Genomic DNA, 12,937 nt, shown 5'->3' on the forward strand with positions numbered 1-12,937 from the left:
CCAAAATGGAGTTATTGTCCACACTGGGAGTTATTCCAGCATGGCTCTAGTGAAATAACTTATTCTCCTATAACTATGTTGGACAATTTCCATGTGTGGACAGACCTTGAGATTACTCATAGGAGGAGTAACAGCTAGTTCTCCTCTGCTCCCTTCAATTCTGCTCTCCCTGACAGGGAGGGCTTTTAAATTCCAACTGTATAAACTCTCATTACTGAGGGAAGATCTGGTGCTATATAGATTAATTTCAGGACTAAACTCAGCAGAAGGTTGAATCAAAACAGGTGGAAACTAGTGTTAGATACTTGTAAAACATTATGCTGAAAAAAAAGAGAGCTCTAGACACACGTGTATCAGCTGCTCACACATAATTTTGTTAACAATTATATATTAGCTAATTTAGTCCTTATGAAAGGGAGGGACCAGAAGTCTGGATTGAACCATAGTAAGCCCTTATGTAGGTTTTCCCATACAGCGACTTTCAAATGACTTGCTCCACCACAGGAAAATTAGGAGAAAACTCTGAGTTCTCTACAAGTAAGAATTGGAAATGTTTAATTTCTAGGATTTTGGTCCTGGCCAAATCCTGAAGCTCTTATTCAGCTTTACTCCGGAAAACTCCCATTGATTTCTGAATAAGGGCTGAATAAAATCTCAGAATTTGGCCCTTGGGCCTAGAGCCTAGCAATGAAGAAGAAAAGAACATCATACTATGTGTATTCCATTCCTTCCTCCCCCTCCCCCCTTACAGAGGGGCAGCTGTTTTCTTGGGAATCATGAAAGACTTCCCTTGTTATGGAAAGAGAGAGAGAGAGAAATTCTATTGATATTTGCACTCTGTGGAGGAGTATCCTCTTGTTTCTACTCAGGAAATATCAGATTAAAATAAACACACAGAACATCACTCAGTGAGGAGTGAGTGCTTTATTTGTAACTCTTTAGTTTCAGTCTAACACCTTTTAAATGTTTTCAGTGTGCCAATAACCTTGGATAGGTGCAATGGGAAAAAAGACAAAGCAGGAGTAAAAAGGGAAAGTATTAAATATGTAAGACAAGGATTTAACATATACAATGTTATGCCATAATAAATCTTTATACTTATGATTATGTACTTTGTACTTATCGTAGGCTGTCATAGCACTTTAAGATTTAAAAGTAGAGTTTCTAAAACACTCTTGTGAGGAAAGTATTAAACTATTTTATTGATAGGTAAACTAAGTTACAGAGTAGGTAAGTGTCCACACCAGAGCTGGGACTGGAACTCAGGAATCTGACTCCTAATCTTCAAGTTTTACCACTAAATATGATGTTTCCTTACATATCACCGACAAGAAATATTCTGCAAGTGGAACTTAATTAACAGTTCTATTCCTGGTGTGTGAACACTATTACAGTTTTATTTATAGTATTTATTTATTTATTGGTACTGTGGTAGTGTCAAGAAGCTCCAGTTGTGGACTAAATCCTATTGTGCTAGGTGCTGTACAAACACAATTGGTCCCTATCCCAAAGAGCTTACAGTCTTTCAGCTTGCTGTCGTATAGCTGGGACAGCTCTGCAATGCTAACAGAAGTAAACATAAGCTGATAGGACTTGACAGAATATACATGGGAGCAGGTCTGTCACGTAAAGTGATATTTTAACATAGTTTTTATGACAAGATCATCTTTTCTCTCTTGCAAATAAAAATATCACAAACCCTCACAGGATTGTACAAGGGAAATACCTTTATATCATGTGTTTCTTGGTTTTGCACTGACATGATTGGAAAATATTTTCTTTCTGCATTGAAGTGGGCAAAACAGAGGGTGAAGACATTTTTTTCCCCAATAGTATTGTACATCCATTATCAAATTTGCCACTTCTGGGATTCTTTTTGACAGCCGGTTTCAGAGTGGTAACCGTGTTAGTCTGTATCAGCAAAAAGAACGAGGAGTACTTGTGGCACCTTAGGGACTAAAAAATGTAAAACCCCAGTGGGGTTTTAGCCCACAAAAGCTTATGCCCAAATACATTTTTTAGTCCCTAAGGTGCCACAAGTACTCCTCGTTCTGTTTTTTTTTTTTTTTTACTGCACTGGGAAGTCAAGCTTGTCAGAATATTTCCTACTTCAAGATTGCTATCTACTTTCAGTCAAAAGAAACAGGAGTACTTGTGGCACCTTAGAGACTAACAAATTTATTAGAGCATAAGCTTTCGTGGACTACAGACCACTTCTTGGGATGCATATAGAGTGGAAGAAGTGGTCTGTAGTCCACGAAAACTTATGCTCTAATAAATTTGTTAGTCTCTAAGGTGTCACAAGTACTCCTGTTCTTTTTGCGGATACAGACTAACACGGCTGCTACTCTGAATACTTTCAGTCAATACTCCTCCATTTGAATGTGTGGAATTCAACATTTTGAAAACTCTTAGCTATTGCTATTCCTAAGGAGCCTAGGGGAAGGATTCTAGTGTCAGGGATCAGCACAGTGGATGGGGGAAGGGAGGAGAGGAAGGTCCGTATCTGAGGAGAGACTTTCTGGACTAGGAAGACTTCACTGACATGCATTCAGTACCCAGCATGGTTTCCTTCAAGGACCTTGTATTTTCATTCAGTACTGCCTTCTGGAAGTGAAGTTATAACTCTAGTCCTGGATAATAATAACAAAGAAAACTACCAGACTGCCATTGAAATGTCAGCTGGGTGCTTGTGTCCTAGAGAATAACAAAGAAATGCTAATATAATTAATTATGAAGTCTCAGAGTCCTCATTAACACATGTTTAGCACCCAGATCTTTGGAAATGGAGCTGTATAAAGAAATGCTCTGTGTTCATTCCTTTATAAATTATCTCCTGCCACTTCCCAATACTGGAATCAGTTCTTGTAGGTCTTGACAACATGATAGGGTGACCAGATGTCCCGATTTTATAGGGACAGTCCCGATTTTGGGGGCTTTTTCTTATATAAACACCTATTACCCCCCGCCCCGTCACGATTTTTTACGCTTGCTATCTGGTCACCGTACAACATGAGGAAGTTTGTTTTTCAGTCTTAATCCAGATGCACTGGTGCTATCAATGGTGTAAGCTGTGGTATAAGCAGGACTTGGGTAGGGTAGACTGCAGCAAGGTTAAAATGCCTGTACAGTATAGTTTACACGATTGGTAGCACAGATAGGGAAAGTTTGAATCATATGATCAAAATGAAAATGAAAGAAGAAAGACCAGTCTACAGCCCTCTTCCTGGGTTCTACCTCCAGACTTCATTCAGGTCACTCCCCAAATGCATCATCCAACTATATGGCTTCTATTTAAAAGTGTGTATGTAGGCAAAGGCCTAGTCTTCACTTACCGGCTGGTCCGGCGGCACGCCATCGATGTTCTGGGATCGATTTATCGCGTCTGGTTAAGACGCGATAAATCGATCCCGGATCGATCCCGGAAGTGCTCACAGTCGGCGCCGGTACTCCAGCTCGCCGAGAGGAGTACGCGGCGTCGACGGGGGGAAACTTCCGGCCGCGTCTCGACCGCGGTAAGTTCGGACTAAGGTACTTCGAATTCAGCTACGTTATTAACGTAGCTGAATTTGCGTACCTTAGTCCGAAGTCCGGACTAAGTGGGGACCAGCCCTTAGATTACTCCACCTGACACAAGATAAGCAAGGTTAACTAGGGTCTGTACTTGCATGGGAATCCTACCAAAATTTGCATGAAGTGGTAGTGTTGGTGATTCAGTATCTGTTTCTTTTCAATGCTGGGCCAGTGTCCCATTCTTCAGATGGAATACAAAACCATTTCTGGTCATTAGAAATCACTTGGCATTTTTTTGCAGCAGTAGGAATGTTAAAATTGGTATCTTGGCCATATTCCAGTTTGGATATTTATTATATTCTGCCTCCCCCATATAGTTTCTGCTCGGTGTGGCATTCTTCCTTTATTGTTCTAAGATGCTAAGTAGTTGTGTAGAGTTGTTTGTGTGTGTAGTCTGTAAAGCGCTCTGAGATCCTTTGAAGCGAACGATGATAAGAGGCTAATAAAGGTAGGATATTCTTATTTACAGTTTCAGAAGCTACTTTGAGGCCTTGTCTATGCTAGAAAGGCTTTTCTGGTGAAGCTATACCTGCAAACCCTCCTAGTGGATATGCAGCTTATACTAGAAAGTGTTCTTTTGCTGATATAGTTTATACTAGTCTCCCAAATGAAATAAGGTCTATTTGCAAAATAATTTTTTTTGCCAGTAACACTGCATCTATACTAGGGCTTTTCCCAGGGTAGCTATGTTGGTCTGGAGTGTGGGGTGTTGTATTTTTTCTTCACACTCCTAACTGACATATGCCAATAAAACTTTAAAGTGTAGATGAGGCCGGAATCTATGCTCAGATACTATGTTGAGTATTTAAAATTGCACATTTTAAATAAACAAAAAATCAGCAAATGTTTGCTTAAGAGCAGGCAGAAACTACTGGCCCAATCCTTCTTTTATTCTTGTCAGTGTAAATGCAGTGTAAACCTTAGGACTGGTCTACACCAAAACTTAGGTCAAAAGGCTTAGTTAAGATGTCCTCAGCCCAATATGGACGCGACTAGGTCAACGGAAGAATTCTTCTATCAACCTAGCTACCACCTCTTGAGGGGGTTGATTTACTACTGTGCTGGAAAAATCCCTTCTGTTGCAATGGATTAGTTGCAGCTATACAGCCATAGTGCTTGCACTGTAGACATAGCCTGAATAGAATTACTCCAAAAGTAGAACTGAGCAGAGTTTGGCTATGTTTCTAGATGCCCTTTTAAAAATGATACTTCTGCGGTGGTGACTGTTTTTATAATAATAAATAATATTTTGCTATAACACTTTCCTTGTGAGGATTTCTAATTATTTTACAAATGTTAATTCACGCCCCCTCCCCAACAAATCTGTGAGGTACTATTGTGTCCATTATATAAGCTGGTGAAGTGAGGCACAGAGTGGATAAGCAACTTCCCCAGTCACATGATGAGTTGGTAACAGAGCTTGGGGTGGAATCTAGGGGTCCTGATTTCTGGTACCCTATTGTTGTGAGCACTACACCATACTTCCCCTGTGGTCATTCCCATTCTTTTTACATTTGGCTATAATTTTTTGTCTCCCTTTTTTCCTCCCTTTTATTAAGGGTCACCTTTGCAACGTAGGTGCTTGGATGTGAGTTTAGCAATACCTGCAAAAAGGAAGAGGTCATTAATGCCCAAAATATGTAAAAGGATTAAACCCGCAAACCCTACTAAACTTGATTGATCTGTGACTTAATTGGTAATTGATGCTATTTATTGTCATGTTCTTCTGTACCAGATAAGGACTGGCTACTGAGTTGTTTATACACACCAGATGTGTTCATCATAAGATCCTTTAATGCTCTGCCAGGTATGGCTTAGGTTCTTTTAAATAACTTATAATAACCTGAACAATATAATACAGTTTAGCATTCCATTCCATTGCCCCCTTTAAGTTCTGCGTTCCTTCCATTTACAAAATATACCCTATCACACTATCTTTGAAGTTCTGTACGGATCAGTCTGTTACATGTGTCTGAATCATACTGGTTTTCTAATTATATAGCCTGAACACATAATAACTTGGTTATCTGGCCGTCCATTAGTTGCAAATTGGCTGTGGTGAGTTTGAAATCCTTGAGTCGTTATTGTTTTGTTCTGCATCTGCCATTTGTAGAGTTTGTGTAACACCGACAGACCCTGGTCATTGATGGATGGGATTGAACGTGGGACCTCTGGAGCTAAATGCATGAGCCTCTATTACATGAGCTAAAAGCCACATGGCTTGTAGCTAAGGCTGTATCAGATTAATTAATCTCTAAGTGGTTTTGCCACTAGATGGGACAGAGCACCACACCCAGAAAGTGCGTGGGTTACATTTGTGGGTTACATTTGCTCTGTTGATTGGTCTTTCTGAGGAACAAACTGTAGATGTTGTTGATTTCTGTTGCACTCTCCACGGTGGCTGTCGGTCTCAATCACATATGCTCTGGGATGCTGAATTCTCTTTCTTTACAAAAATTGTAGTTGTCCATCCTTTTTCTCCATCCACTTTGACATGAACATGGTAACTAGGTTCTAGATCTGGCAGTTTTCTAGCTGAGTGACGTGTGTTGTAAAAGTGGACCGTCACACTCTTCTAGAATTCTAGTTCTAGCTTTCCCAGAATTCTTATCAATTCTGGCTACTCCCTTCATGTCTGGCCACTTTGGAGATACTTTATTTTCCAAAGTCGGAAAAACAGTTTGGAGTTGTGCTGGAGTATATCCAGTAGCAGCTATTAATGTTTATCTGTAAACACGGAAGAGCAAGGAATGAATCTTTCCGCTGTAGGATTGTCTTGGCTGTCAGTACTGCTCTCTCAGCCTCTCCATTTGCTTGTGGATAATGTAGGCTGCTAGTAATCTGAACAAATCATATTTAATTTGGAATGACTTAAATTCTGCTGCAGTGAATTGTGGCCTGTTGTCTGTCACTGGTTGTTCTGGAATACGAAAGTGAGCAAAAGTGCACTTCAGTTTTTCAATAACATTACAACATGTTATGTCTTTCAAATACATTATTTCTATATACTTGACAAATAGTCCATAACAACCAGGTATGATGTCCACTGAATTTGCATAAATCTGCAGCTAGTCTCTTCCAGGGTGTGTTTGGTAGAGTTGTGCGTACACTGCATGAAAGGTTGTTATCTCTTGACCCAATAACTAGCCTGTCTCTGATATTTTCATGTTTTGCTTGCCCAAAATCACAGTTATCAGCCAACGTGTGCCATACACTTATAAAACTTGCAACATTTTCTCCTGGTTCTTGAATTCTCTGGTTAAAACACGCTCTTCCATAAACCACATTTCTCTGAGTATAAAGTATGTATCAAATTGTAGCCAGAACTCGTTCATAGTCATCTTTGTGGCTCTTCAGTAAAGTCAAAAGTTTTAAACGTATGCTCTGCTTGCTTCCCCAGATCATAAGCGAAAGAAGATACCTGTATATCTTCAGTTTTCTTGTAGAACTTGGTAGCAATACTAAATCTTGCAAAAAATTGTTTCCAGGCTGTATATTCTGAAGGTTTGTCAAAGCTGAAGTTGTCTTGGGCATTGAAGAGTGCATGTTGATGAGATCCTGCAACCTTTGTTGTTGTTCCTTCTGTTTGCAACTGTTGCTGTTGTTTTTCTTCTGTTTCTGGTCTTAATTTATTCCTGAAACCATCTCATTTTCTTCTGCACCAGATATGGACTGGCCATAGAGCTTGCTTATGCACACGAGACCAGATGTGTTTATTATAAGATCCTTTAATAAGCGCTCTGCCGGGTATGGCTGAGGTTTGCTTAAATAAGGTATTTTATGCACAGCGCCACCTACTGGCTGAACTATATAATAAATTTAGCATTCCGTTACATTTATAATTCATCATATGGAAAATTATGTAATAAAACCTCAAAGGTTAGCAACAAAAAAGAGCCCTGTTTTTGCTCTTTCCCCATCAATATCTGTGCTGTCTCTTTCATACTTTCCCCTCCTATCCAGAATTGCTAATTGAATTGCAATAGTGCCTAGAGCTCAGGGCCCCTAAGTGCTAAGTACTGTACAAAGAGATGGTCCCTTACCTAAAGAGCAGAAATATGCTGTATCCCCCACCTCCGCTCCCTTATGTTCCCTTCCTCTTTCTGTTATGTCTCCCAGTGCCCCTTCATTCCATGTTTTGTTTCCCTCCTCAGTCTTTTCCTGCTCTTGTCTGTTTCCTGTTGCTGATTTGCTTCATTTATTTTTATATATAAATTGAACTTTCTAGTGCTCTGTCTTGTGAAGCACAAAGCAGAGGAAACATAGGTCAAATTGTAAAAAGAGCCACTTTTGTTGTCACCTATTAGCAATTTGTTAATATGAGGCCAGATGAAAATCTCTCTTTTTAAAATACCCTTAATTCCACCCCATTTTCAGTTCAGTATTAACATCTCAAAACAGAACATTCTGTATGTTTCTGATGTTGCCATTTGTGTCCTATATATGTTGCCATTTGTGTCTTCTGTCAATTAATTAATGTTTTTATAGTACTTTGAACATGTGAAGTGCAGTAAATGCTAGTGATTATTATTTTGGTAGGGAAGGTGTCTTAATCCAGTGGTTTTCAAACTGCGTGTCGCGACCCAGTACTGGGTCAAGGACTGTAAAGCACTGGGTCGCGGCGGCTCTGGTCAGCACTGCTGATCGGGCCGTTAAAAGTCCTGTCGGTGATGCTGTCTGGCTAAGGTGGTGCTGCTTGACTAGTTCCTACCTGTTCTGACACTGTGCTGCACCCCGGGAGCAGCCACCAGCCGGTCTGGCTCCTAGGCGGGGGGGCCACGGGGCTCCGCACACTGCCCCCACCCCGAGCACCAGCTTTGCACTCCCATTGGCCGGTGCCTGTGGACGAGATCCATGTGGAGCTGCTTGTGCGCTTCTGCCTAGGAGCCAGACCTGCTGCTTCTGGGGCGCAGCATGGTCCGTCCGCTGTGCCATGACAGGCAGGAAGTCTGCCTTAGCACCCCCGCTGCGCGGCTGACTGGGAGCCACCCGAGGTAAGCCTGCATCCCAATCCCCTCCCCCAGCCCTGAGCCTCCCCAAACCTGGAGCCCCTTCCTGTACCCCAAACCTCTCATCCCTGACTCCATCCCAGAGGCTGCATCCCCAGCCCAGAGTCCTGACCCCTCCACACCCTGACCCCCTGCTTCAGCCCTGAGCCCCCCCCCCAACTGAGCCCCCTCCCATACCCTGAACCCCTCATTCCTGGCCCCACCCCACAGCCCTCACCCCTGCACACCTACCCTCTGCCCCAGCCCTGAGCTCCTCCCACATCTCAAATCCCTCATCCCCAGCTCTGTTGAGTTGCCGGCATCAACAATTTTCTTCAATTGGGTTGCTAGAAAAAAAGTTTGAAAACCACTGACTTAATCTATGGTTGTAAAGCATTGCATATTTTTGATACTCTATAATTAATAAACTAATATTTTCTATGTGGAAATCATGCTGATTAAAGGTAATTTAGCGATGACTGCAGCAGGTTCTCTGTTTTAAATTATAAATGTTTGGCTTAAATACTGCTGAGAACTTTTCTGAAATACTTATTTCCAATCAGGTTCAAATGTCCAGCAAAGTTGTCCAGCAGAGTTGTCTAGCATACAGTAAACTGTGAGATTCAGAAGCACTCTACCTTCTGTACTTAATATTTACTGCATTTTGGTCAAAGAATCCTGTAAACAACACCCACTTTGCATATTTTAGTGGAGTGGCTGAGTTTGAATAGGGAAATTTATTTTTATCTCAATCATTGGGAAACAAAGATTTTTAATGCCCTTAAACATCTTCAAGCAGTAGAGTCTGCTGATGTCCCGAGGAATAAGCATTTCCCAGCAAGTGCTATGCTAGGATTTCAGCAATAATAGGAGCAGAGCGCTGTTTTATGAGACAGCAGTCTGGGTCCTGAATGAATTCACTATGAGGCGGAACACTCAGTATTTTCTCCAGACAAGGGATCGGTGTCCTGCTGTGAGAAAAACAGTGCATTGCTCCCATTATTCCTCTTGTGCTGCAAGTCTTTTATAATTGCTTCACAAATGAATGTTTAAAACATCAAGTGCCAACAGAAAGAGTGGAAAGGGGAACAAGGGGAGTAAAGTATTGCTAAGATCATACTTAAAACTGGTCTGCTGAAAATCTAAAGCGAAGTTCTGCAGTCTGGATTTTGTCAGGTTTTAGAAGCATTAAACTCGTGAGAAAATGAGGGTGAAGGATACTTTCATGATACCAGCCCATTACAATCCATGTACAGACCCTTGCACTAGTAAAACGGTATATGTTACCACAGAATAATGGGATTTTCTTTGTGATCTTGGGCAAGTCAGTTAACCTCTCTGTACCTCTGTTTCCTTATTTGTAAAATGGGAATTATATTCACTTCTCTGATAAAGTTAGAGACTATCTGCAGATGCAAAGTATCATTTTAAGGACAAAGTATTATTGTAGCCTCATGAGGTGCAGCATCTGAGGCACAGAGTAAGTAAATGTACACATGTGGGTTCATAGAGTTTGCCAGAAAGACATCTTGATTTGAAGACTCCAAGAGATGAAGTATCCACCACTTTCCTTGGTAGTTTGTTCCAGTGGTTAATCAGCCTCACTGTTTAAAAAAAAAAAGTGCACCTCATTCGCGTTTGTCTGGCTTCAGCTTCTTGGCCATTGGTTCCTGTTATGCCTTTCTCAACTAGATTAAAGAGCCATTTAGTATCTGTTATTTTCTCTCTGTGAAGCTACTTATATAATTGTTGCAATAGGTTCTTATATTGCACTCATCACCATAGTATCCATGCAGATATCAAACATAATACAATAACTTTATCTGAGTTTATACAGCATATTAGATTTACATCAATAAGCAAATATAAGGTTTAAAAAAATGTCTGTAGACCTCATTAATGGCTTAGTGAACTAGGAGTGGTCCTTTTGTTCCCAATACTGTATTAGGTGATGAGGTGTCATGCTCAAATGGGGTTTGGGTTACACTACTTATATGTCTGGTGGCACCTTAAAGACTAACAGATTTATTTGGGCATAAGCTTTCGTGAGTAAAAACCTCACTTTTTCGGATCCGAAGAAGTGAGGTTTTTACTCACGAAAGCTTATGCCCAAATAAATCTGTTAGTCTTTAAGGTGCCACCAGACTCCTTGTTGTTTTTGTAGATACAGACTAACACGGCTACCCCCTGATACTTGACTACTTATATGTGTGTAGCATTTACTTCCTTTGTAAAGATCTATTGAGGAAAAGCACTATGTAAGAGCTAGATGTTGTTGTTTTGTAAAGATCTACTAATTACTGTTTCATGAAGGCCTAAATAAACCAGGAGGAGCAGAGGAGATGGATGGTAGAAGGCACAGGGCTGGGAATTGGGAGACTTCTGTTCAGTTCTGCCCCCGATTTCTTTTGACTTTGGGTGAGTTACTTAATCTCTCGCTACCTCATTCTCTGTATCTGTAAAATAAGTATAATAATATTTATTTCTACCTCATATCTATGTTGGAAGGCTTACTTCGCTAATATTTCTCAAGTGAAAGATGCTAGAGAAGGGTGAAATATTACTTATAAAGTATCATTATTATCTGACGATCGTTCCTTGTTAAATTGCCAGAGTAGAACAAATTGAGCTATGGCATAACTGGGTGCAAATCTCTTGACTTTAGTGGAGGTATGTCCATTCGGAAGCATCATCTGCATTGGGGCATGTCTATATGTACAGTGCTGCAGATGTGCAGCTGTACTGTTGCTTTACTGGAATAGGAGGAATACCAGTATATTATATTGGCAAAGCATTCCTAGTGTGGATGTAGCTATATTGGTATAGTTAAACCAAGTGAAACAAGCTATAACAGTAAAAGTGCAGTTTTGCCAGTTTGTGTCGACATGAGGGGCTACAACCTGCAAAGGTATGTCAGTCAGGGTTGGGATCACACCTCTTCACACCATTGACCGACATAACTATATTAACAGAAATCTGTAGTATAGACCTGGCTGAATTTGTTCCTGTATCTTGATTTTTATGTATGGGGCATATTCATCCCTGGAATAAGTGGCAACAACTCAATTGAAGAAGTACATGGATTGATTTAGATTTGTTTATGCGAGGACTAAATTTATCCCGTGTGTTCACCATGTTAAAAAGAACTGGTCTGTACTTGAGAGTTGTACTGATATAGTTATACTTTTACAAGCCCTAGTGTGGACACAGTTACACCAGTATAGGTTATTCCCCTTCGCATATGGGAATAGTTCTTCTTCGAGTGCTATCCCTGTGGGTGCTCCACTTTAGGTGTTTGTGCTCCCCTGCGCTCATAGTCGGAGACTTTTAGTAGCAGTGCTGGTTGGGTCGCACATGCGTGGTCCCTGCTTTGCGCTGCTGCAGGCAGTTAACCAACGCTGGGCGACCAACCCCCACTCAGTTCCTTCTCTATTGCAGAGACTAATAAGGAAACACCGAAGTAGAGGGGAGGAGGGAGGGTAGTGGAGAACCCACAGGGGGACACATCTCGAAGAACCTCAGTTACTGCACAAGGTGAGTAACCTTCTCTTCTTCTTCGAGTGCTGTCCCTGTGGATGCTCCACTTTAGATGACTTCAGAGCAGTGCCCTCCAATGGAAGGAGGGGTTTTGGAGTTGAAGTCGTGACCTCTGATAGTAGAGAGCATCCCAAGGAGGAATCAGATGTTGCCTGTTACTCTAAGGCATAGTGCTGTCTAAAGGTATGGGCTGAGGCCCAGGCAGCAACTCTACAAACGTCCATGATTGGTACATTGCGCAGGGAAGCGAGGTTGATAAGGCTATAGTGGGATGTGAGCGAATCTCCATGAGGGATTGCCAGTCACACTGATGATAGCAGAGTTTTGTGCGATTATGGCTTTCGCCCTCAAAATGGCTGTAGCCCGGGTGAGGTGGGGGTGGAGGGAAGGACAAGGCCACATTGCTTATTGTAGCCACACTAAAAATCAAACTGTTTGAATGACAGCCTTCTGTTGCTTGGGCCATCCTCTGGAGTGCAGTGACTGGCTGCCTGGAGCCTTCCCTCCCCCGCGTTCTTGGGCGTCTGGGTGAGGAGGATATGGAACATGGGGACGAGGCTAGGCAGTTATACAGTGGATGCAGCGGGGGTCTATGCTCTTGTTGGCTTTCCTGCAGCTCTAACAGACGCTTCATCATGTCTGTTTGCTCCCCCATTAGCCGCAGCATCGTGTCCTGCCTCCGCTCTTTGCGCTCACTTAATTCTTTCCTGGCGTCTGCCACTGAATGCCTCCATGCATTAAGCTGTGCCCTATCAGGGCAGGAGGACTGCATGAGCTCGGAAAACATGTCATCGCGAGTGCGTTTTTTTCCCCCCGCCTTCTAATCTGCAATAATCTCA

Source organism: Malaclemys terrapin, chromosome 17, assembly GCF_027887155.1.
Source record: "Malaclemys terrapin pileata isolate rMalTer1 chromosome 17, rMalTer1.hap1, whole genome shotgun sequence".
Classification (NCBI taxonomy): Eukaryota; Metazoa; Chordata; order Testudines; family Emydidae; genus Malaclemys; species Malaclemys terrapin.